This window comes from Grus americana, chromosome 2 (assembly GCF_028858705.1).
Source record: "Grus americana isolate bGruAme1 chromosome 2, bGruAme1.mat, whole genome shotgun sequence".
Classification (NCBI taxonomy): Eukaryota; Metazoa; Chordata; class Aves; order Gruiformes; family Gruidae; genus Grus; species Grus americana.
Window position 1 is genome coordinate 54,595,871 of NC_072853.1, and position 26,448 is coordinate 54,622,318.

Genomic DNA, 26,448 nt, shown 5'->3' on the forward strand with positions numbered 1-26,448 from the left:
CCATCGTCACAGGCAGTATTTTGTTTCAAATAGCTTTTGCATCCTGATTCAGAGTCCAGTCAGCAACATCAATATGAGATCCCACTGGGAAAGAAAGAGTTTCTTGCTCCTCAGAAAAGCTTACTCTGACAGGCAAGGTGAAAGCTTGCCTGGTTGATTTAAAGGAATGCAAAATCTAGGAGGTTATCTATGCGGTGCACATCACGCAGGGTCAACTTTAGGCTTAGTTCTGGACTCCCCAGTAGAAGAAAAACATGGACATATTGAACTAGAGTCCAGCATAGGGCTATGAAGGTGACTGAAAGATGGAAGTATCTAACATATGAGGAGAGGCTGAGAGAGCTGGGTCTGTTCAGCCTGGAGAAGAGAAGGCTCAGGGGCATCTTATGAATGTGTATAAATACCTGATGGGGTGGCTAAAGACAACAGACCCAAACACTTCTCAGTGGTGCTCATTGATAGGACAAGAGTCAATGGGCACAAACTGCAATATAGGAAGTTCTGTTTAAACATAAGAAAAAAAAGAATTATTGTAAGGATGGTTGAACACCAGAACAGGTTGCCTCGGGTGGCTGTGGAGTCTCTGTCTCTGGAAATATTCATAATCCGAGTAGACACAGTCCTGAGCAACCTGCTCTAGACTGACCCTGCTTTGAGCAGGGATGTTGGACTAGATGGTCTTTGGAGGTGCCTTTCAGACTCAACTATTCTGTGATTCTGGTAGGAGTTAACTTACTTGCACCTGATAACAAACCATCCTTAGGACATATACTGTAGAGCGTGTTAGAGGAAAACGAAATAGATCTCTGTTTCCTGAGTCACCAGCACTTTTGCTTTAATAACAAAACACAATTACAGTCACTGTGCTTCCTGTATCCTTGTCTGGCAACCATGTTTATGCAAAAATAACTGCATGCCTAAATGGCCAAACTAAGGGTCTTTAATCATCAGCCTGCAAAAGGAGGAAACATTTGATTCTTTCTGCACTGTACTAGCAAGCAAAAGATGAAGAAAAAAAGAAGAGTGCAGGCAATTGTATGCAAGAGAGCGTGTATCCTTCAGCTTTGAGGTAAATAAAGCCTATCAGCAGTAAAACATATTATGGAATTTTGTATGAAACAGATCAGTTTAGTTTTTCAGATACTGCAATAATTTTATTAGCAACTTTAATCATGCATTCATCAAAACCAGTCATTAATCTTCCAAAGGGAAGAAAAACAGATTATGTTGATTTCTGATGCATCAAGCTACAAATATTTTTTTCTCTTTTAGGAAGCAAAGTAACATGAGAAGTGTCATATGTATGGGAAGAACAGAAGAATTTTCCCATGCAGGCATGCAGGAACTATGCTGAGAACTGACTGGAAAGCAGTCTTTCTACAAACTCTATAATTCTGCTATTTTTTCCTCATCCAACTCCAGAAATATCACTGACTCTTAGTCTTGCATTTTAGCAATAATGGCAGAAGAAGAAAAAAAAAAAAAGTGAAAAAAGTGCAGCTTACTCAAGTTCTGGCTTCCCCCTGTAAGGGCACTGACCTTACCTTCTTTGAAATCCTGACCAGAAGAACAACATCTGGCTGAGCAGAAGCTGGGGCAACAGCAGATGTTTGCCTATTGCAAAAACTGTACCATTAGGCCAGATCTTGGAGAACAGACCCATTTTACCTCATGCATTAGACCTACAACTGATAGAGTAGAAGAACTTCCTTTTCCCCTTCCTCACCCAAGAACAGAGGCCCAGAAATGTGAGACGCTCATTCTCCGGCTGGCTAATGCCATTGACAAGGCATAGGAGTCCTGGCCAAGCAGAAGCAGTTCATTTTTGTCTCTACAAGGTGCTTTCACTGTAATTCAGATAAAGCCACCCTCTGGCCCATTTCCTGGAGGTGAGGGAAACAAAAAGCTGTCCATGCAGAGGGAAAAGAAAATACAGAAACTGCAAGCAAGGCGTTTGCTTTCCAAAGTTAACATCCTGGGTAGTACCAAAGATTTTATGCCCTCTTATTGCTTCAAGCTGTTCTTTATGTTTCCATACCTGGTATCTTCAAAATAGATGTTTTCCTTCCAAATAGGAAACTATTAATCGGTAACCAACGGTATTTCTTTTGCTTTCCCAGAATCTATTCTAAAATTACTTCCAATGTCCATGTTATTACCCTATCATAAATGCAAATTTATCTGTCAGTCCCTCCTTCCTAATGAATAAGTTGCATTACATATAGGAGGCAGAACATGACTAAATAGTAATCCTAGAACATCTGATTTATTACAAATTCATACCCTTCATTAACACAGAATATTTTGTACCCACAGTCTTCTCCTAGGCAACCTACCTGCTTTTCTGATGCAGAAGGTAGGAGAATGGTGTCCCTGTTTCTTGTTAAAATGTACTAGTTTTTCTTCCTGCAGTGGCATGGATGTTGTTTATAAGCAAGCACATAAAGAATGATCCAGTTTGTCAAAGTGCAGCTGGGGCAGCATATTCTCTTTCTTACATTTTACAACAAAATATCCAAAGAAGTCATACTGATGATGCAGAGAATGTGGAGTTTGGTTTACATCAAAGGAATTTATGAAAGTTAATGCATATCAAAAATAAAAAGGCATCTGAGTCACTGCACAAAAGCTATTTTTGAACTTATATAATCAAATATACTTACGTATGATATAGAGAGACTGTGCCAGCTATGGCATGCATATCCCTCGACTGTAATTAATCTTTGCAAGCGCTTTCAGTCATTTTAGATCTACATTTACTTCTGCCTCACACAGTTGTGGTGTTATCTCAGTTTTCACCATCTGTCAAAGACATCAGAAAAAAATTACTTAAAGATAATAAAAACAATTTTTAAAGCATTCTGGTTTTCATACTTCACAGTTTCTATAGGCCCGCACATATAATTAAGACAAAAAGCACCATGTTACTGAATGAGAATCAAAATGCTTTCATGAGGCCTTTGCTTAATATACATACTTAAGTCATGCACCTTTCACATCATACATTTCAAGCTCCTCTCTGTATATAAAGAAAAGATCCAATGGATATATCAGGGGAGGAAGAAATCTTTTGGCAGATCAGCAGTTGCCAGGGTGTCTTTTCATGCTTCAGCAGTCATTAGGACTCTTACCCAAGAGCTATGCCATTAATGAGAAGTCTAATGACTTCCATTCCTTTTCTTAAAGGATTCAGCATGTCACCAGTATTTATGAGGAAGCCTGCTGTAGCTACAGGGATATTATGTGCTTCACAATATTTCAAGCTGAGAGATGCTGAAAATGGAGCATTAGTTTATCTACTTTTTTGTTGTTGGTTTTTTTTTTTTTAAACAGTCTTCCTTTCCCACCCTCCTTTGTAAATAAATGTGCCACATTTCTTGCAGCCTGAAGCTAGAGAAATGTCTTCAGGCTTGTTGCCAGATCAATTTTCCTCCAAATATCTACCAAATCACCAGAAGCTCTTATTAACTGAGTGAACTGAACCTTCAGACAACAACTGTTCCAGTCCCTCCTGGGGATTTTCTATCTGCACATAGTAAATAATTCAAAGTTTGGATTTCTGCACACTTATTCATTTAGCTTGCTTTATTTTTCAAAGCAATCAATGGACTTAGCATTTTATAAGCAAAATGGTGGTGTCTAACACAGAACAATTCTACCAATTAAGGAAAAAAAATTCCATTCAGATGGATCTGTTTTCAGATTTCATCTCACGACATACTTTCTTTTCAAATTTTCTCAAGGTGAATTTGTTTTATGTACCTTCCTGAGACCATGGTAAGTAGTTGAGTTCCCAGTTTTGCAACCACATGCCTTAGCCACTGAAAATGTTCCTACTATCAGCAGTGATGTTGCTCATGTGAGGAAACAAGCATAATCTTAAACATTTGTAAGACTTCTATGCTGATTCTTTACTATCCATTTCCAGTTTATCCTCTGGCACCTATGTTATCTACCAAGTATTTTATTTAATACAAGTGCACCTGTCAGGATATTAATTTAAACTGTCTCTTGTTATTTGCCGGGTTACCCATCTACCTAAAGTATTAAACATATGAAAAAGAGAATCCTGGAAATGCAGTGGCAGTCAATAAGATCAAAACTCTTTGAAGTGTAGGAATACCATTGGAATACTAATTCAGCTTTTAAAAAGCTTAAATTGTTCCCCCGACACCTTTGCTTTGCTATCGTTTCTCAAGAAAGCAGAAAGGAGATTCCCTCTTCTTCTCCACTCTTCCAAATAGCTTTAAAAGCACTATTGATAGGCTTGCTATCCAATCCATCAGCAGTTGCTTTTAAAATGATAAAAGTTATGTTTCTCTGCAGTTCCATGATCTTTTCTTGCAGTGGTTATGCAAGGGATGATAAACATACAAATCTTCTTCCTGTCTATGAAATTGCAGGAACTTTATGCCTTGTGTACAGAGAAAGCTCCTTTGTAATCAGAATTTCTTTTTTCTCCAAGCAACGGAAGTGTTCTACTCTGTTATACCATCCCCATCTCATCGGCGTTTCCCTCTTGTGCTCTCTTTTGGCCTCACAGTCTAAGGGAATTTTACATCAGTGTTCAGTGATAGGCTTTGCTTTTTATAAATAATTTTGACTGTGTATTGACTGATGATCACAGGGAGATTAAACACTCATATCACTTCTCTTCACCCTTCTCTCCACTGTAGACCCCCATTCTGATGGTTTACTGTGAACACACAGAGCTACATCTTGAGAAGGAATCCAGAAGCAAGACAGAGTTTGAACTTGACACTCAAGAATTTTGTCAGATGTGCAAAAGTATTTCACAGGAGACTGAGACTTTGAAGTCTAAAAGCATTGTTTGATTTTATGTACATCTTTAGCAGTCTCTCTACAGAAACTCAGATTATTTTTTTTTAATTTTTAATTTTTATGCAATATTTAAGTTTTGCTTCCAGTAAAAGCTACCTGAAAAATTACTGAAAGACAGCTATCATCCCACTTTTTTCAGTGTATCTTTATGGCATTTCATTGTGATTAAGTATCATGGGGTGGAAAATGAGTAATAGAACAGCACTGAATGATGTGTTGACATCCTCAGTTCCATTTTTTTTTTTTTTCCTCTCTTGCTGTGACTGGAGTTCTCCAGTTATTCTGTATCCACCAATACGTTTGTGACATATAACTCAGTTATAATGCAACTATGATGTTCTTTGGATGATACCAAAAAACTGAAGTCGGACTTTATGTCTTTATTACCTCAGTGATCTCCAACTTTTCCAAGTGCTTTTAAAACTATCATCTCATAAATGACTCATAAGATTCCCCATGCAATTGGTGTGTTTACTTCCTCTAACTAGGCTAACGAGAGTTAGCTACTGCTTAGGAGTTTTCTAGAGCCATATTTGTCATAGCTCCTACTTAGTGTGCCCAGGCAATAACAGAACATAAAGATTGTATCATTAATCTCAGATTTGATAGAAATAACACAAGGTTAGAAGAACCGATTACAATAAAGAGAAATATTATCACAGCCAAAGATAAGTGTTAACCTAAACTTTTCTGAAAGCTACTGCACTAGAGACAGTAATTCAACCCACTAATGTCCACTGGCTGAACACGCTACCATCAATCAGGAAACTCTCCCAGGACTTCAAGAGAAAACCGAATGGAAGGAGCTTTTGTGCCGAGCTGCTGTGCTAAGTGAGGAACAATATCCGAAATGCCTGTGAGGGGAAGAGTGATACCTAACAAGTAGAGGCAGATTTATAAAGGACTTGGGGCTAATCAGAGTCTCTGCTGGACTCAGGCCCCCTGAGACATTGCATCTTGGGGAAATAATGGATGCCATTAAAAATGGCTATTTATTGCACTGTGGTATTTTTTACTTACAGGATTTGCAGTACTCCCTTGAGAAATCTCTTAAATACCATGGAAAATACATCAGTAGTCAGTGGAAATTATAATGATGCTTAATGTAGGAGGTGCATTGTAAGGTACGATCTAAAGCATAGGTCAGAGAAATCAGACAAGGGAAAACCATAATTGTATATAGTCAATGAATCTAAATGACTCTCTAATTATAATGTAAGCTGTTATGAATCCACATGTTACTGCATGAAAGAGACTTATTACTCACAAAAAGCTTATTAATCCCCTATGCCCAAAGAAGAGACATTGTGATGCAAAAGGCTATTTTTCTAGTCTAAAGCACTGTGAATCCATGCCTTGTAGCTGGAAGTTGTGAAAACATTTCAGTAATCAGAAAAAAAAAATTATTCATTTCATTACAGTTAATATTTCAGACTACTCATATTTTAAGCCCTAGGGACTATAAAATGGAATTTTTCTCAAGTGTAATTTTTATTTGTCACAGGACTCTCTCTTTTGTTTTGTACAACTATTTTTAATGTTTATCCTTAAGGAATATCAGGTCATTACCAATATGCACGTGTATATCTAAGCAGTAGATCAGAAAGTGGTTTTACAAAGCCAGGACAACGAGGCCCATACAGCAACTCCAAGGGAGCGAGCGCAGAGCCGGTGAGGAGCTGGCTGCCTCCTTGTACTCTGACCCCCAGAGCTTTCCAAAGGCAGGGTCTGGCCTTCTGTTATCGGCATAAACAAGTACAAATATTTTAGCAGGTACAAATACTACATAAATGCAAATGCTGAATAAGTACAAATACTTGAATGGAGTTACGTGTGCAAATAAGCAGCTCTCACACGTAATGGCCACCTTTCCCTCTGTGTGAGCACACGTAATCAGGACTACTAGGAGAAAACAGCCAGAAGCTCCACTCAGTCTGCCATTAGCGATCAGACACCTAGTTCCCTTACGAGTATTTTTTTAAGTTGTACAGAGGCAGCGAGAGAGGGGGAACGCCCTGCCTCAGAGCTAGGTCATCAGTAAGCAGCAATTTGTTTGAAAGCCATCTCTGCAATGATAGCCTTTTAGCATATAGAGCCATCGAGAGCCACACTGCAATAGAGAAAAACAGTGGAAAAGCGCTAGAGATGAGATTACATATCCGCGGGAGCTGGAGGCGACAACTAGATGAGAGAGCAAAGCAGTCCAGGTGACAGTTTACCACCTTTTGATAACACCCACACTTGTCAGACCTGACACTGCCACAGCACAAGGCTCAGGCACGTGATTTCCCATTTCCCAGTGGCCAGCCTCCGCATCTTCCACATTCAACTGGTTTACTCTTGGGCTTCAAGTTGAAAGATTGCAGATGTTTAGATATATGAATCCTCACTGGTGAATAAAACTCTTCTACAATCAATTGTTAGCAATCTCCTCACTATGTGATTCTACACAAATTTTGACCTTAACTGGCTACTTTGCCCCACGCTTATGCTAACAGACTCATGTGTACGGCCTTTGTGTTAGGCGAAGTGTTTGTTTAGCTGGTCAGTGCTTGTACAGCAGCTGTTTCTGACACTGTGACAGTCATAAAATGGTCTTTTCTATTTACAGAATTTTAGCTACGTTAAACACCAAACAGAATATGGATCCATGGGAGAAGTATCTACATGTTAGAAGGTGAGTGGCATCTCCATTTAACTTACTGAAGAACAGTAAGATTCAAAAACAAGTAAACTTCAAGAACAAGATTACACTGAAAAATACATTTCTATTCTGAGCTCATAGCAAAGGTTTGGAAAGGACTTCCTATGAGATGCTTAGTACCTCTTCTGTAGTCTGACAGTACCATCATTACTGTGATTTAGAGAAATGAAGCAAAGACTAATCTTTGCATAATTAAACTAATCAGGGCTAGTTTCACTGGGGGAGAAATCCTTGATGAAGCATTTTACCTGCTTTGTGAGAAAAGGAAATTCTTAATATTCTCCGCTCCTCTTTTTCAATATTCTTTGCTCTAATTTGATTTCACAGTATTTACATAACAGACGTAATGGGATTTTTTTCCTAACTACCCTATAAAAGTGCTATTCATCCTCCCCCAGCACAACAAATAGCTTTCAACCATTTAAAGGAGTTTAAACAATTCTCAAGTAATGGAAAAATCTGTTTGTCTGATGTATGTTTGTAAAGTTACTTGCAGAACTATGTATACAACAACAGCTACTCTGCTCATAATTCATCAATATTCCCGTGCCCCCCCAAATAGTTCACCTCTTGTAAATGAAAATATATCTTACGGGGCACAAAATCCAACCTATCACACATACTCTGATAAGTATATAGAATCATATATCACCTCCCGTTTCCTTGTATAATGCTAAGACTCCAGTCATCTTATTTTTCTCTCATTTTCTGGGATGAAGGGCACCTACATTAAAGTCTCACAAAGGAAGTACAAGGGTAAGAAACTCCACCTCCAGTACACGTCAAACCTTCGCAAGGATTAGGAAAGACACGTGCTGAGGATGACTGGCAAGTCCAGAGAGCCCCTGGCCACGCAGCCCTGGGCTCCCACGGCAGGGCTTGGCATCGCTCTCCTCTGATCTGGGGCACTGGCTGTCAGGCTGCTTGCGGTCTCTGAAGGGCAGAGCAGAGGAAAAAGTCACAAGTCATCAGTCCTCTCAGCTGCTCGGGGTCATTTACAAGGAAATAAAGCAAGGAAGTGGATTTAATTCTCGGCCTCGGCACTAGTTAGGAGCGGAGCTCAGGTTGTCAGCGGATAAACGTGTCTCTGTTTGCCTTGGTCAGGATTAAGTCTTACCATCCACCCACAGGTTCTTCCTACAGAGAACAATACAAAGATATCAGATGGAGAGAAAGGCTTTCAGTGGTAAAAGGAAAAACAAAGAGAATGCTAATTTCTCGCAGAAATTGGCAAGTTAGTTTTTTCTAAAACAAACTAAGCAGACTCAGAAAATCTACCTCCTCAGAAGTCCCCCTTTATGATTGAATTTTAGCAGAGATCATCTCTAATACTAAATCTTCAAATACTGACAAAAGTTACCCTTAAAAGAGGCAATGTCAACTCACAGGACATAACATGTCTCATAGTAATTATTCCTTGTGATATCTACTTTTTGTAGATTCACACAAGTTAGTTTACTTTCACGGATGTCATCCTTTCTATATGTTATAGCTTCTAGAATTTTTTATTTAAAAAATAAACCAATATGATTTGAATAATGTTTGTATAAATATTTGTGATTATAATGAAGCAAATCACTGTTTTACCATGCTACCTGCTCTTTAAGCAAATTTAGTATAATCTTCACTAATATTTGTATCCTTAAGTAACTGTATGGAGAAAAATTAACTTTAAATAAATTAAAATAATCAGCTCATTTCTGTTACAGCTTACTCATATTTATGACATTTTAGATTTATGATGTTGTACCTCTTCCAAACCTCAAAAGACTAGTTTAATATATATCAATATTTTAAATACTTTTAAAATACAGGCACTTATTTACTTCCTTTCTTAAGTTTCAGGATATCTTCACTCTAAAGCTTAAAGATTTCCTTCGAGTATAGCAATATCCCTCTTTTGAAAAGGAAGGTTCTTTTGTAAAAAATTGACTCACTGCATTGGAGATTTGAAGAAAATACAAACGTATTGTGAGCTTTAAGGACATATTCCTGACAGTCAGCTTAACACCAAAGTAAGATTGGAGCACTGGCTGCTTAATGATGCAAATACTAGTAGAGCAAAGGTAAATATCAAACCCAAGGTACTACTGAAATTATAGTCTCTTACAGTTTTATATGTCACTCTGATTTCAAGACTGATCACTGTTCTGTATATATGTATTGGCTGGCATTTACAGAAAATGAAAATTGTCAGACATTCCCAGCATTATGGAAATTTTTATTCTAGAGGTTTCATCCAGCTGTGTTTTTTCTTGGACTAGTCATCACAATAAAGGCAACAGGAAAAAACAAGCACAGCTATTCACTGTGAACACTGACTTTTCTTGAGAACTCTGACACTTTTTGATAGGAGTTTGCAATCATTAATATATGTATCTGTCTTAAGCAATAGAGACTGCAGCTAAGACCTGAAGACTGCAACCAGTTCAATACCTGGTAACTTCAACACCTGATAACTTCAATATGTTCAGACACACAAATGAGTAGAAACTCTCTTATAAAGATATTTAATATGTTTTAAATTTAAAATTATTTCACTAATAAAAATAGTCTTTTAGATACTTCGCACATAGAGAAAAACTAAAAGTATATCGTGAAAGGAGATTTCAAGGTAGCTGGACCCAAAGGTTTGACAGTGGTCTTTATACCAGCTCCGAACAGCAGAACACGCTGGTGGTGCTGGAAGCTTAGACTCTTCTCCTTTGCCCTTTTATCTTTTCAAAATTATTCACATCTATAATGCAGTAAAAGGGGAAAAAAAACCCTCATCCTTTTTCTTTTTGTAAGACACAGGTTGATTGCTGTCTCTTTTTGAGAAGTAGTATGTGCAGAAATGAGGTCACTGTCTGAAATCACTCCCCCATCTGCTCTGTTTAGCCTGTGAGTCATATGGAGTAAGAGAAAAGATTATATGAACCAGAGCTAACGTGGAACTGAAAACAATAGAATAGCACAGCTACAAAAGAAATGACTACCCCACAGTTTGCCCTGTTCCCCTCTATTTGCTTACTAGCTTAGATGCATTAATTAAGAAAATCAACTGAAAACAAGGCAGTGAGAAAAAACAGAATGCCTAATTGTTATTAAAACAGATGAAGAAGCTGTCCCGGGAGAACTATGGCAGCTGTGATGGAAGTGAACATTTTCGATGACCTATTAAGATTCTTGGGCATCAAAAAGAAATATTAAGGGTGTTATGAATTTCATTAGGGATGAGATAATGCTAGTACATCTTGTCAGTGCAACAGACTAGTGTGTCTTCTGGTCCCCAGAAATAAATCCCAAGGAAGTTACAGGCACTATATACCTGGTGAGTGGTAGCAGAGATACAAATGCAAAGTGGGAACATAACAGCACACAGGAGGTATCAACATAATAGTTACACCTTACATTCAAATCTTTTTCGGCTGAAAAGTTTGAGAATAAGAAGTTTCTTTCTGTGTTTTTCTCTCATATTAATATTCAATTCAGATTTGACAAAGTTCTCAGACTGTAAACAGAAATGATGTCTTCCAAAATAGATAGTATTAAGATTCATTGAAGACAACATTTCTTTTCCTTTCAAATTTTTGGGTTCATCTACAGAAATAGGTCGAAATATTCCGCAACTGGTTCATGATCTAAAAATGCCAGTTCAGATGTTTTGAAACTATCTGTGAAATTAGGTCTTAAAATACAGAATAATTTTGGGCAGAATGAAAACTAAATAAAAGAGTAGATCAAGGCTGACAAAACTGGGGAAAGACCCATTCTTGGATGCATCTTTTGACCAAAGAGCTAGAGAATTTATGTTTTTCCCTACATTTATTATTAAGTACTTAATATTGCACATTGGTTGTACAAGATAGATAGCTTTAACAGGAGAAAAGCCCAACCTGCGATGTGCTTTTCTGCCCAGCTCTGTGGGTGGCTTGCATAGTGTTTGCATCTGCTTTAGGAAGAGAGGAGAAACAGCTGCTCGTGGGCCTTATGCAGCTGGGAGCTGGACACACCGTCACATCTACCTGAGCAGGTCAACCTGCACCCCTGGGTCTCAAACGCATGACAAGCTCCAGCCCCGACAAGTGGAAGCTGCTGCCCTGCCACTGCGACCTGTGCCCAGAGCCCCAACCCCAAGCCCAGTCCTCACAGGGCCGACGATCAGAGGATGGGTCGAAATCCGGCACTTCCCCATTAAGGGCGTGCCCGACCACTGGCCCACTGCTACCAGCCTTTGCTGACAGCACGACTTGTCGTTTTGACGTAAAAGTGAAGTTTCAATGTGTGCTTTTCTGACCACACATACGACATCTTCAACTTGGCAGCTGAACCAGAAAGCAAGTGTTTCCGTAGACTTAGTCATCTGCCTTCCGCTTTCGGTCTTAAATTTATTGAAATATTTCTTGGTGCGCTTTTTCAGGGCCACTACTGAAAGCAAGGGAAGCCACTAACAGCACAGAGAAAGGTATTTTCATAAAAACATTAAAAAAAGTGAGACTTCAGAGTTCATCAAGGACCAGCCTCAAGCAGGAGGATTTTTTTATTCAGTACTTCAAAAGGGAGGGAGAGGGAGAAACTAATGCAACAATCAAACAAAATGAGATGTGCAACATTCATTAAAAAATAAAAGTGTTGATGAAATCAGGATGACTTTTTAATTGTAAAATAGTCAATATATTGAATATAACAAATGTTTTTTGTTACTTAGTATCTTGTGGGCAGGACAGAGAAGGAATAGATAATTTTTCATACATTTGATAAATGCTTATTTATTAAAGCATTTATTAAATGTTTAAAGCAGAACAGTTGCCAAAGCCCATTCTTGGTAAACAAACCTATAAGCTCACTACAAGTCAAAGTAAGAGTCAAAGTAAAGCCTGTATTGTTGCTTAAAAAATAGAAAATGCCAATTCAGATACATTTCTAACAGTATTTTTTAAAAAAATTCAAAGCACTGTTCAAAACTAGCTCTCACCTAGGGCCCCTCCAGCCCCTTGCTCTTCCAACAAGAAAGTAAGCGTACAACAGACAATGCATAAACTAATAGCTGAACTCATAGGTTCTAAGTCACTTAAAGGTGTGAATTCAGATTATATTTCTAGGATCTGAGTTTGCATTTAGAGTTGATATGAATCTTGCTCTTACAAAATAATATTCCTCCCAAGTACTAAAAGAAAATTAAAAAGATTTTCATTACTGCCTTAAACCCTAAACCTGCAAATTCTTCCATGTTTTCTCAATTTTGCTAGCTGGCAGTGAGACCAGAAATATAATGTGATATTTCATTACCACCAGTTGAATAGCTAAAACACAGAAAACTTGTCAGCAGAAAGAGCCAATGCATTTGCAATAAGATTCATCTGGTGACTACATCAATCTGCTGAATACTAAAATTTGTAAAACCTTTCATTTCCTTTCGATTAACTGCAGTGGTAACGCCTCTGCAGGTAAAACAAGGTCAGGTGGAGACAGCTTAACTCACTTTGTTCTCACTTCACCCCATTCTTGTAAGGCATATCAAAACACACTAAATTAATAAGGCTGATTCAACAGCTACAATTCTCCTAATACTTCAAAAGCAGAACATCTGGAGTGTCAGCCCCAAAGAATTTACATCTATGGTTACGAAATGTCGGAGAAAACACAGATCTAAACAGAAACTTCTCCCAGCCAAGACAGTCTTTATCTGTTTCTGATTAAGACTCCATCGCTACGTTTGCAATCCCAAATGCTAGTAACACTCACCCCTCCTCGAAATTCTGCTGGCTCATCGCCACCCCCATAAATGCTACAACCCTTATTGCATTAGTGACCCTTAGTTTGAGAACTGCTGCCTGGGTCTTTCCCTCCCCTATGCTATATTTGTATCCAGTCAATGAATCCGAAATCCCCCGCTAATTACCATCTAAGCTGTTATAAAGAATCTACACGTGTTACCGCACGAAAGAGGATTACTGTACTTTAAACTTAGCAAGGCTTGGTAATCCCATGTGCCGTGGGACCGGACATCATAACTGATGCAAGTTTACAAGCAGCACGTTGAGCAGCGTTCCCTTAGCTGCATGGTCTAGTTGCTACCACTACTCTTTGCTTCTGCTGCAACACCCAAGAAGTCTCTCTTCGTGATAGCTGTGTAACATGCTGAGGAGCACAGGCAAATACATGCTGAGTAATATCTTTATTTAGTTAGGTGTTTTTACAATTCTTAATGCTGTAGCATCCCTTCAAGATAGTGATGACAATTTTCCTTCATGGAAACTTTATTGCCTTTCAAAAGTCCTCTGAAATCTGTTTTGGAGTTAATGATTTTTGTTTACAAAAACCATTGGAAAAAAGTAAGAAAAGCTCCTACAATAAGAGCTCAGATAGTGATTTAAGCCCATGCTTATCTCCCAATCCAAATATTTTAGACATCCAAAATTCCCATTTAATGAACCAGTTGAAGACAACATGAGAGTAAGTAGGAAGAACTCCATTGTATTAAAACAGGTTTTCAAATTTGATCCCATAATTTTAAGATAAGCAAAAAAGAATGCTTTGATTTCATTTACAGACAGAAAAAAAGTTCACTTTTGTTAATATTTGCACCCTATCAAAAGTTTACTCAGCTCCATTGACACTGCAAATCATTCGCTCCCCGCATTTGGGAGGCCAACTGAGAAGAGCTGAGTTCACAAGGACACCAAAGACTTGCGTAAAGTCTTCCAAGTTTCCTGCCTTTTCCAGAGAAGAGAGGGGATTATCCAATAGAGATAATCTCAAGTATCCGGGAAGGAGACTTTTGAGAAAGGCTGTGCTTGCAGGAGAAGGACACATCCATTGCACATCTAGGAAGCACTGGGAGACAAGCATACAATTTGCACTGAAACTCCAGCCTTCATGTTTCAGAAAGAGTTGGAATTAAAATGTTGTTTTGGCAGTGTAGAGCACCAAAAAGTTGTTTCCCACCTAGTGTATACCTACATTTCAGCTCTAAAACTTTATTAGCATTAATTAATATTCTCTTGAATATAAATTTCCTTTACATGAAGCAAATTTAAAAAAAAAAAAAAGGCAGACTAAATAAACTAAGCAATCTACAAAAAAGTCTATTTCTAAGGAATTTGCCAGGGGTTCAGTTTAAAAAGACATGAAGTGCAAGAGTTATGAAAAAATAAGTGAAGAAAAATTGCTGAGTTACAAAACTTAGAAGACTGACTCCCCAGAACTCCTGGATTTTTCAAGCTTTTGATGACAAAGTAGGTTGAAAAATGACTAAGACACTTGCCAACAACAAGAGATAGAAAAATTATTTTAAATCATATTCTCAAGAAAAATGAATTGCCAAGAAATTATTTTCATTATCACTGGCACAAATTATCATGTCCACCACAGTGCAAGATCCATTACTCATAGGTTAGTTTAATCAGCACCAGTAGCTTTGGGAACATTTTACTGAAAATAGACTCTTTCTGGGTTAGGAGTTTCTTCTCAACTTTGAAAAAAAAAAATCTACTAGACAAATCTTTTGCGATGTTCATTTTCATCTGTGACACATCTGTCTCCAAACAGGGCTACATAATACCATACCACCGACGAAGGACTTGCTTATGCAGTTAAATATTCCATATAAATTATCAATATAAAACAAATATATTTTTACAGTGCATCTGCATTTAAAAAAAAAAAAATCTGTAGAAAGACAAAGCTAAGTATTTTACAGATATCTGTCCCTGAATTGAGAACTCATCTGCAGATATCACTGTAGCTCTCTACAAAGGTCCAAATTTTCCAACGTACTTCTTCATTGAAGACAACTACTCTTTGTCCTCATGGCATTGAAGTCCATGGTTAGACACTTCCCCAAAAATTCATTAACCCAAAATTAAGATTACTTCCCTTGTGCTCTCATTCAGCTGTTCTCAAACCACTGAATAACAGAAACTAGTCTCACAAAAACATCCCCTCTATAAAACTTTTAACTCACACAAATGGTTAATCCATACAGCCAGTGGGGCAGTGAACTTCACAAAGACTGCAGGAATGTGTAGGCAGGATTGCAGTGAAACATCATGGACCTCCCCAAAAGCACCCCATTGCACCCCAGTAGAGCAGTAACACAGGACCAGAGCTTTTATTCCCAGGGGTCATTTAATCTAAAATTTTTGGTGTACACATAAAAGTTATGCCATTAGGAGAAAGAGTATAAACTTTCCATGGGTTCCATTATTTCCTTCCCCTCTTTATGAAACTTACTTAAAATTTCTAGATAACAAGTTACCTAAGTTATATAAGGTGTCATGGTAGCTGTCTATAAAGGACTAAGTTGTATGCTTTTGCTTCTTGATTGAATCCAGCTAAGCTCTTTGTCCCAGCAACTCTTGGCTCTAGGTTCCACAGATAAGCTCCTCATTTCCCCAGGAAGTCATTAACTCAAAGTAAAGATTGCCCAGTGGCGCTTTCCTTTACAATGGTTCAAGAAAAGCAGTTATAGAAATCCACTTCAAATAAGAAAGGGTTATATATTTTTATATAATAGCTTCAACACTCTTATTAACAGGTTTTGTGCATGACAGTATCTTCAATTTTCTTCTGATGGTGCCTAGTTATTTTTCCTGAATGGTCATAATCAAACCTCTCAGGGGGTGTCTGAATGGTCTCAAATATACTTTCCCTACATCAGTCTACCTAGCTTTCTCACTCACTCACCTTGGCAGTGCTCTTCTGAAATTCTTGTGATCTCCTGTCAGTTAACATCAAGAATTTCACCGTGATAACAGCAAGCATATATTTTAGTGTTTCACTGTCCACGTATATAACTCAAGTCATGCTAGTGTTTCCAACTTTCCTAATGCAAATGCCAAGGCTGAGGACTCCACAGCTGAGAGACACCATCATTTGCCTCCTTCAACAGTATTTACAAAATAAAAGGAAATCTCAGTGGATTCTCTTTCTCCCTGCTGCTGAAGGGCAAATGCATTATCATCTTTTTCTCCAAAGACAATATCTGAAGTCAGATGAAGATTAAGGTTTTGACATCCTATTCTAACTGAAATCTGTCTCATCATTCCTGGCAGACAACCTGTGGAGGAAATTTTACTTTGAGATAACCTTTTAAAAATGATTTAACACAGTATTTTTATGATTAACATTTTTTACTTACCTAAGATAAGCATGCAATAATATATCTCTTCACATGTGTGATTAAAAGCTATCTCAGAAGATGTGGCTAGTTAAAACTTCAGGTGACACAATAAGAGAATCGTCCCAGAAACATGCTAAGGACCTAATGCGCTGTCGACGTTCTGCTTAGGTGGGTTTAATCCCTGCTGCAGCCATGGTCCTTTTCAAACTTGCTCCACAAAAGGCAAGAGACATAAAAGAGGAACAGATGATGATTGAGCATTAATTGAAACTCCAAAGTGAACGTGACTTTAACATTTCTTTCTCTACGTGATGTGATCTTTTTTAATACGTAGCAGTAGATTTGCAGTGTGATGGCCTAAGGATAAAAGGGAATCAGGGTTTGCAGGGAAGAGCAGGTAACCGTAGCTGGATAAAACAAGGCAAGCTTGCAGGCACCGTTCTTAAGAACCTGATAAAGTTACTCTGAAACAAAAGCTCTCATATTTCCCCCACTCCAGCTGTATCAATGAGTCTAAGGAAAAGGCATTGCCTCTCTCTATAAACCCTGTTTCCTTTTTCAGTGTGCTGCTTCAACAGCATCACAAACTTTAGGTCAGTCTTTTCACAAGTGGTGGAAAGACTTTGCAATTGTATTCCTGCACCATAGCAGATGACTTAGTAGGAGCCAAAATATACCAAAGATGAGCAAGGCTGTAGGAAAAGGAGATGCATCTTACACTGAGACTCCGGTCTTTCTGAATGTACTTATTCAGCTGCAGTAGCGCTTTCCCAAAACATTTTCCCTTTCCCCCTCAATGACGGCACGCTGGAATCCGCTTCGCAAAGATCTTTCCTCCCTTCCCCCACATCACGTTACTCTTTACATCTTCTCTCTTACACTGAGAACACGATGCAGAAAGAGTAGCCAGTGTTTTCCACGCCAAATAATTTGTTGACTGTTAGAGGGCATATGGGCAGGACAAGCGCTGCCTTCAGCAGAGTATCTGTGCCCTCTGTCATTATTTTCTGCTCTCGCTGCCCGTCCCTAGCTCAAAGCAAGCCCTACTTCCGTCCGCTACTCGCAGCAGTCGTTTAAAGGACAAGAGTTATTTTGTAGCTGGGCTGCAATCCACAATGCCAACACAGAAAGCCTCATTCCTTCTTTACTTTTTATCTAGGAATGAACACAAAAGATGGGGTGAGGGAAGGAAAGGAGAGATGGAAGCGTGCCCCAACGTTTCTTCTGGCGTACACAACGTTTGTTGCAATGTTCAAGGACAGACTTCACATATATTATCCGGGTTACTTATAGAATATGAAATCATAGAGTCATTAAAATATCAGAAGTTAAGTTATTTTCATTTCTATAGCTATAGAAGAAGAGATAAAATTATTTTTATTTTGAATAATTATCTGTATATCACAATTGCTTTTTAACTGGTATTTGAATCTAGTTGCTATTTTGATAAGGTACATGTTTTTAAGCACATGGTAAGTAGCCACTACAAATATTGCTGGGATTTATCTACCATAATCCACTGCTACCTTTTATGTAAAAAAGTTTAAACATGATTTTCGAAAGATATGTTCTTTCTCATGTATGAATTAATTTGGGGACTTCTTTTGTGTGCTACTTTAATAATAGCCAAAGGTTTATAATGTGCTAAAATCCTGTACACTAGCAGATGAAAGCAGAGAAGAGGCATTTAAGTTCCTGGGAATTTAGAAAATCATGTTTCCATGCCAAACAAAACAGACTAAAGTCCTTCTCCTATTGTCACTCATCTTGTCAGTAACCTTACTGTGAAAGCCTGTCTGTCTTCGCTTGTATTTGCAAAATACTTTCAAGAAGTTATTTGTACCATGACATGTGGGTGAAAATTCCAATTTCCAATTTAATTTACCATTGCAAATTAAAAAGTAGATAAAGTTTTAGTGTACTATAGGTACTAGGGAATGCCTTTCCTTAAAACTGAGATAAGTTGTGTTGGATTTGAAGCAGAGCTCAGGGAGGGACTGACAGATGGTCTCATGAGGTTCTCACCCCTGGGGAAAGTAACCAATACAAAGTTCTAGCTACTTAATCCTTTTGCAATTATTATTATTTCTTAAATTATTATTTAACTATTATTATTCCTGCTAGTTTAAAAATGCAACCAAGCACGACAGTGAAAAAAGATACGACAAACCTGTGCTATTGTCTTCACTTTCTCTCTATAAAGTAAATGTGTCTATCCTGCCCTATAATAATTTTCTCATTTAGTTAATTGTCCTTTATGTTTCCCTGAACTAAGCATTCAACTGTGGGTAACGTAGCCTCAAAATATCTCCAGGAAAGAACTCCTTCTGTATGAGCAATGTTTAGGCAGGTAAATTGCATTCAGTCCTGTTTGCTTTGAGGGTGTTTGACCCATTTGATACAAAGCGTTGATCAACACTCATCATTCAGCCACTGAAATGAAAAGATTCCTTTCCATAAATGATTTGCATACAATAAGCAACAGGATTAAAAGATCAAAACCTTCACTGAGACAAGGTGTGCAAACACAGTAAGATAAAACACCCATTGCTCCAGATAACTTTTGTCTACTAAAATCAATCGGAACTTCTTCATGTAAACTTTCACAACTTTTGCAGTACTTAATTTATTACAATATAGAAAGCAACTTCACGCATCTAGAGAAAAGAAGGGGTATGGCATACTTCAGGTGTGCCTCCCACTCCGAGAGGCAGAACCCGTTTGCTGCAGAGGTAAATAATGAGGTGCAGCGGCGCTGCTGCCGGGGAGCCTTCCGCAGCTGTTCAGGCAGCAGCGGTGAGTGGGAAAGGAAGGGCCTTGCCCATCCTGCACCTGACGGTGACATCCGACTGGTGAATGCAGAGATTTTAAAAAAAGAATTCTGCTGCATATTCAGAGGGGAAAAAAAAAAAAAAAGAGGGAAAAAGAAAGAAATTATCTCCTCTCTTTGTGAATTTAAGTACTTTGAAACCATATGAAAGGATCAAAATATTTTTCTGTTTCATATGTTATCATATAAAGTTGTAATGAAATTTGCCATGTTATTGAAATTAAATACTGTCATTGGGCTGGAAAGCCAATGAAAGAACGATGCTCTCTCATTGTGCCTGTTTCAAAATGGCATTTTCTCAGTGCCAGTCTGTGTCATTGGAAAATGTACAACTGACTTCAGGTAAGTGTATGCCTTATCAGCGGTATATCTCCATCTCTGGAATGCAGTAGAGTGCAAATTATGTATAGGCTCTCAGCCTTGTCCTAAAAGAGTGCAACAGCATCCTCTCTGATACACAAAATTCATGGCCAAGCTAGCTTACCTCCCTGCTACAAAAGCACCTCAGGTATTTTTTAGGTATAAAACCATCAGAACTATTTATGTTCTGAAGGGTACAGAATAGCTCGAGAGCAACAATAAGCTTTGTGAGAACCGACATGATGCATTCACAGCCTTGTTTATTTAATGCCAAATGAAATTCCATTTCGCAGCGCTTAAGCCCACCATTTCTATTGCAGAATTTACTGGTTTCTCCAGCCTACCTCAACATTGAGATTTTTTGTTCTTGCACGCAGCCGGCAGTCTGGCAAGCTAATCGTCCTCTGCTGATTCTGCCAGATGTCTGTGAAATAGAAAGCTGCCCACCACCAAACAGACTGGCAGTTTTATGACTGTGACAATTGCTTGTGGCAAAATTATAATTAGTACACCAATGTTGCTATGCATTCTAAATCGGATCACACTGATTCCTGCTCCAGTTTTTTTAGACACACTGAATATGATTTTTAAACAATTGTGAAAACGGATGCATGCTGATTGCCATTAAAACCAACATCTACCAGATCTAAGCATCAGGCACCGGGATGTTTCTCTCGCTACTCCAAGAGGTGGTATAAGTAGCAAAGACTATGCTGTGTTGGTCCAGGGAAGGCTGTCAATGTTGTTCTTAGAGTTATAAAACATCTTTGGATGATTAGAGATAACAGCCCCTGTAATGTCTCCAAGTGGTTGCTGACATGCAGATTATACAGACTTTTTGCTAAACAGAACACTCCACACAGGGCTGTTGCTGTGATTAAATATTTTTCATATGTGTTTCCATTCCAAGCATTTTTAAACACCTCTAAGCAAGGGAGTGTGGGTGGAGAAATATGACATGCAGAGAAAAAGACTTGGAAATTTAACATTTCACAAAAAATATTCTTGGAGAGGTCCGAAATGCTGCATTTCTCCCCCATCACTGCCCAAAAGTGTCTCTCATCTCACTGCCTAATCCCTTGGAATGTGGAAGATGCGATCCTACCAAACTAATTTTCCGATACTGTTGGTATTGCTTAAGGAGGGGACGTGCAAGGCGCACACCTCCCTTTAACCAGATCAGTGGGTTATTTGCAGCCTGGTGCAGCCAGCGTGCGGTCCCATGGTGGTGGCGGGGAAGGAGCCACCTTTCCAGGGGCTGTTTCCACAGATGCTCATTTCTTCATAGGGAACTAATGCCTTTCCAACAACACAGCTGTGCTGCACTGAAACAAGGTTTTCAAACGATTCACGTTTCTATCTAATTGCTCTAATCAGGGGAGCAGAGAGCAAAAACCCTGGTGGATTTTTTTTTTTAATTGTCTCTAGCTGTGGCCACCTACTGCATAAAGCTTAAGCAAAGCCAGTGGCTTTTTCTCCTTTCAAGCGACTTGCTGCAGCCAAGAAAAAACTATTTGAAGAGGAAACTGTTCAAGCTGGGGAGAAGAGCTACCTGGTCTCACAGCCCCACTGCTAAGAGCATCTGAAAATAACAGAGGCAAATGCATAGAGCCCTCTGATGAGCACATGAAGAAGCGAGCCCACCTTGGGCTCCAAACAGGAACCATCACAGATGGTGGCTTCTCACTGCCCATCATAAAGCCTGGCTGAAGTCAGCTGCAGTGCACTTGCAGACTAGTAAAAACAAGGCTAACGTGAAATGTAGAGCATAGTAGGCATGCTGAGGACCATTTTGAGGCTCTTGAGGCAAGAGTTAAGATGAGACGTCCTGCTTGTGCCAGACAGCTGTGTTGCAGGCTAGCAGGACCTCCTCTATGAACGCTTCCCACCATGGGGGTGACGGCTGCTGCCAGGGCTCTTTGCCATCCCTGGCCTCCCAAATCTGACTCTCCTTTAGACAGACTAACACGGAGGGCCCAGGGGCTGCCCAGCAAAGCTTTGCAGCCCGATGCACACACAGAGCAGGCAGAGAGCGGGCAGCCCTTGCAATGAGCAGGAAAGCTTTGCCGTGCATTTGCTAACTTGCTTTTTGTGAGCTTTACAAATGCAAATTTTTGAGCGCTGTAGCAAGCACTACAATAAGGGGCATCTTTGCACCAGTTATAGCACAGCAGCACTTGGGAAAAACAACCCAACTTGCTAGCCAGCGTCTTCAACACGGAATGTTCAAAAGAACATACAGGGAGCAGCAGCTCTTGCTTCCCTGACGGCAGCGTGCCTTGCAGGCATTTAGCGACAGCTGCAACAGGTACGAACAAAACAGCTTTCACACACTGCCACTGCCTGAGCTGTCCTCCTGTTCCGATTTTCTACAAGTCAGGTGTAAGGTCATGAAGCCAAAAGGTTGGGGAAAAAAAAAAAAAAAAAATCACACAGCAGTCAAAGCCATTTCAGCATTTGCTGTAAGGCAAATAAAGAGAGGAGAGCAGAAAAGCCTGTGCCCATGAGACTCCTGCACACCCCTTACACTCGCAGTCACCCCACTTAGGATGTGGTTGCATCTCAAGGGGACATCTCAAAGGGAATGACCAGCAGCCAGCTTTGGAAATCCAACTCTGGGGCTAAAACACAGTGATTATAGATTGCTGCGGTCATTATCATTGTGCTAAGGACCTGAAGACTGTTTACCGTTCAGGATACGCCTTTCTGTTGCTCTTGCAAAAGCCATCGTAATTGAAAGGGAAATACTTTTTCAAGACAATTCCATTTTTCAAGGCCTAACAGCAAACACGTAAATCAGCCTTTATACATGCAGTGATTAGTCCAGCCAAAATGAGAAGGAAAAAACGGAGACTAAAGCTCTCCTTCTGGGCATCTTCTTTATCATTCTGCATGATGAATCTTAAAAAAGAAAGGAGGGAAAAAAAAGCCATAACCCAAACATCAAACAAGAAATAAAAAGCAGCTTAAAATACCTCCCTTGAATAAGGAAAGGCATCAAATCAATTGTGTGGGCATACAAAAATTGTTTTACTGATGAAAAATACTTTCGACGCCTTCTAGGCTAGTTTCATTTACGCATAAGATAAAAATGTTATGGGTTTGTTCATTTTTTTTTTATTTTTTAAAAGGAGATTTGGCCAATTGATGATTAGAAAGAATCATTGCAAAAAAGTATCAGCTCTGCTACTTAAAAATAAGTATTTCTTAGCAACATGACTCAAGTCTCCTAGAAATTCAACACAAGATTAACTGGAACTACTGTTAAGATATACTACAAAATTCAATGTTCATATGGTAGCACTCTGTAATATGACCTAAGATATTTTTGAAGCTACTTGTGGAAAAAAGTAACTCTCCCATTCCCACACTACTGTTCTTATATCTAGAGTAAAGAAGATCACTGAAGAGCAAGGAAGGAAGCAAGAAAAGAGAAAAAACAATATGTGTTTTTTATGGACACATAGGAAAAGAGTCGGTGAGCAAAATCTCTACTACAGTAGATTAGCAATGAATAAGGGATGGCTGAGGGACAGCTGGAAAGCCCGAAGAGACCAATAGCTTATGTTTTTTCCCAGAAATGGAATACAGCAAGTAGCAAACACTGTGTCATAGAGCAAACGCTGTATTACACTGTTTTCTCCCACTGGCATTTGCTCTTTTTAGATGGTCTTTACAAGTTGGTATCATGGTATTCGGTACGCTGTGAAAACAGGCAGCGAAAGGGAAACTATTGATCCAGTTAAACATTAGGGATTTCTAGGCAGTTGGCAATTAATTGGATTGATCATTCTGGTGCAGCACTTTGGAAAGTAGCTAGTAGACTTTAGGGACGTAATGGAAATCTACAATAAAAAAGCAAGCCCCCTCCCCATATTCTTCTGCAAAGCAGCTACCTCTTTTCATTTAGCAACTTCACTCGTCTTGCTAAAATTTCCTATTGATTCACACATTTTGTGAAATGCATTTATTAAACGATAACGTCTTCTGTGTTTTTGTTTTGTGAGTGAAAATACAAATTGCCAGAAATTCACAGCAAAATCCACACAAATGGATGAGAGTGAGAAATTGCACATGAGGATTTGCTCACAGGATGTGTCTCACCTTTTTTCATAGGTGCCAGTGCGCTATCATCAATGACTAACATCGTTTAAACAATTAGCACAAAATCCTCTTTTGAATACCGTGTTTTGCAAAGGAGAAACGCTCTGGTGATCAGCACTATGTAGTTAGGTGTCCATGCACGTGGTGAACGGAGGAGGGAAAGCAGTATTCCTCCCCGTGCAGATCTCCAACTATGCAAAACAACTACAGCCATCATCTCTAGCATACAGCATAGTCATTACAGTACTCAAACCTCACACACACACAAAAAAGCCTGTTATGCTATTCCAGGAACACCGAAAAGCTTGAAGTCACAAGTTTTATGGATGTAGGAGCTATACTGATCCATCACCTTCCCCGCCACTCACATTTGCTGTTTTCCCTACAGTTGCACACCCGAGCACTATCTCATAGCCTCCTCTGTGGAAAACCAGTACCAAAAGAATGAAATCCAAGGAAATACACAGCTTTTATAAGATGTTAGACAATTTGGCTATTAATAACACTTGATATCACACCTTCAGGGAAGCAAAAATGCTACTGAAGGGGAGCTAATATAGGCCAAATGCAACTCAGTATGGCTACAAGAGCTGGAGCTGGCCAAAGACGGCCCTACTGCAGCTCACGACTCCAGAATAATCGTGCTCTTTAAACTATCTGGCCAAGATCTGTGTTTTCAGTGATTTTGCTGTCAGTAAATTAAAAACAATAAAGAGCTAATATGCTTGTGGTAATTTGAAAGCTATTTCACGTTAATTAGCCAGGTCAGCCCTGCTGCAACACTTGAATTAATTGTGGGAAAGTGGTATCATCAGTTCACTGCTAGGTAGCACTGACAGAGCTGTTCAGCAGCTAATCCATCATTCAGAGGCAGAAGCAGCATTTTGAAAGAAGATACAAAGCTTCAGGGATTGCCTTTTCTCTGTAACCTACTGATGGAGCCTGTTATTAGTATTAATGTTTTGTTAATGAAGATGCTAAAGGAAAGAGACAACATTTTCAGACATGCCTGGACTTGGGACCCCTAGCTGTCTCTTCCATGGTCCATTTCCCAAAAGGACAGAGCACCTGGAATTCCAAATGAGGATCGGCAGCCGTCTTTGCCGATCTGGCTAATACCGTACCCATGGTCACACAGGCATTGGCTACGCTGTGTGCCATAAAGCAGAGCTCCCCTCTGTACCTCCGGCACCACCAAACTCGGTGCAGAAGGAAAGCATCAGCATGACATTGCTGTGAGGCAAAGCTTGTTAGCAAAAGGGTTTGCATTACAGCAGCAGAGCCGTGCTTTCCCCCTGCCCCCAGCACTGCTCCGTCTTCCACGGTCAGTTTGTGCATCCCTGGGGGAACCCGCAGCACCCCTGCAAGCCCCACTCTGGTTTTCTGAACGGCCTTTTCCCTACCTTCACTACAAAGTTATTCTCTCACTTTGTTCTTCATAAACGCCACTCAGAAAGCCTGGTGACAATCTGCTTAGAGGAGAAAAAAGGAGCATTTGTCCTCTCTGACTACAGTACAACATACATACAAATATACCTCTTCACTATAAAGCATTCATTCTTCTTTCCAAAAGTAATTGCTAAGGGTTTGCTCTAAAGGACAAATACAGCTGATTAAAAGTGGTTATTGTTCTGTATTAAAGTAATTTTTCCTAGTCTTGACCAAACTTACTAAAATACTGTAAGAAACCACAGTTTGCTGCCATCAGTGAGAACTGCATTTGTCGTGCAAAAATAGACAATAAATGGGCGTGTGAAATTCTCTCATACTGATCCCAGGCCAACAGTTTATTATTACACAATTTTTGGGGCAGTTTCATCAACTGAACACATCATATTTGGTAAGACATTTTTGCTTGATTAGTCTACTGGGTCATTTTCTGACTGTTGATACCTCCACAACTCACTGCAGCAGTAGGCACATTTTAAATATCAGCAAGTTTTTTATTCCATTTACTTATCACATCATAAAAAGCATAGCTTAGCTGTAGCATTTTGACCTAACCACAGAAAAGGCAGTAAGTCAGTAGAAAGAGTCCAACCTAATTGATCACTGTTTTAGGTCCATGGCCTCTAAGTGTAAAAGTTTATAAATAAATAAATAAATAACAGTAATAACTGTCAAGACTTTTTTTTTTTTTTAGGTTAGGCAGCGTGCAATTGTTCTGCTTTCCCTACACTCCTGCTGAAGATAACATATGGCCATATAGGAAACTGCCAATGCAGTGCACAAAGCATCCATGTCTTTTCTCCCCATCACAATATTTAAAACAACAAAATTAAACTAGTTCTTTCTTCAAATGCAAGATCCTAGTGGATCTGCCACATTTTTTTGTCCCAAAGAAACAGCATTTTAATCCCTGAAAAAAATGATATTTCCAGTGTGGAGCCATCATGTATGGTTGCTATGGTGACATAACAGTTGGCTAAATTCAATCAGTTCTCCCTATTATTTTGGTATTTTGTTTAAGCAATCACCGCTTAAAGAAGAAAGCTCCCTTCT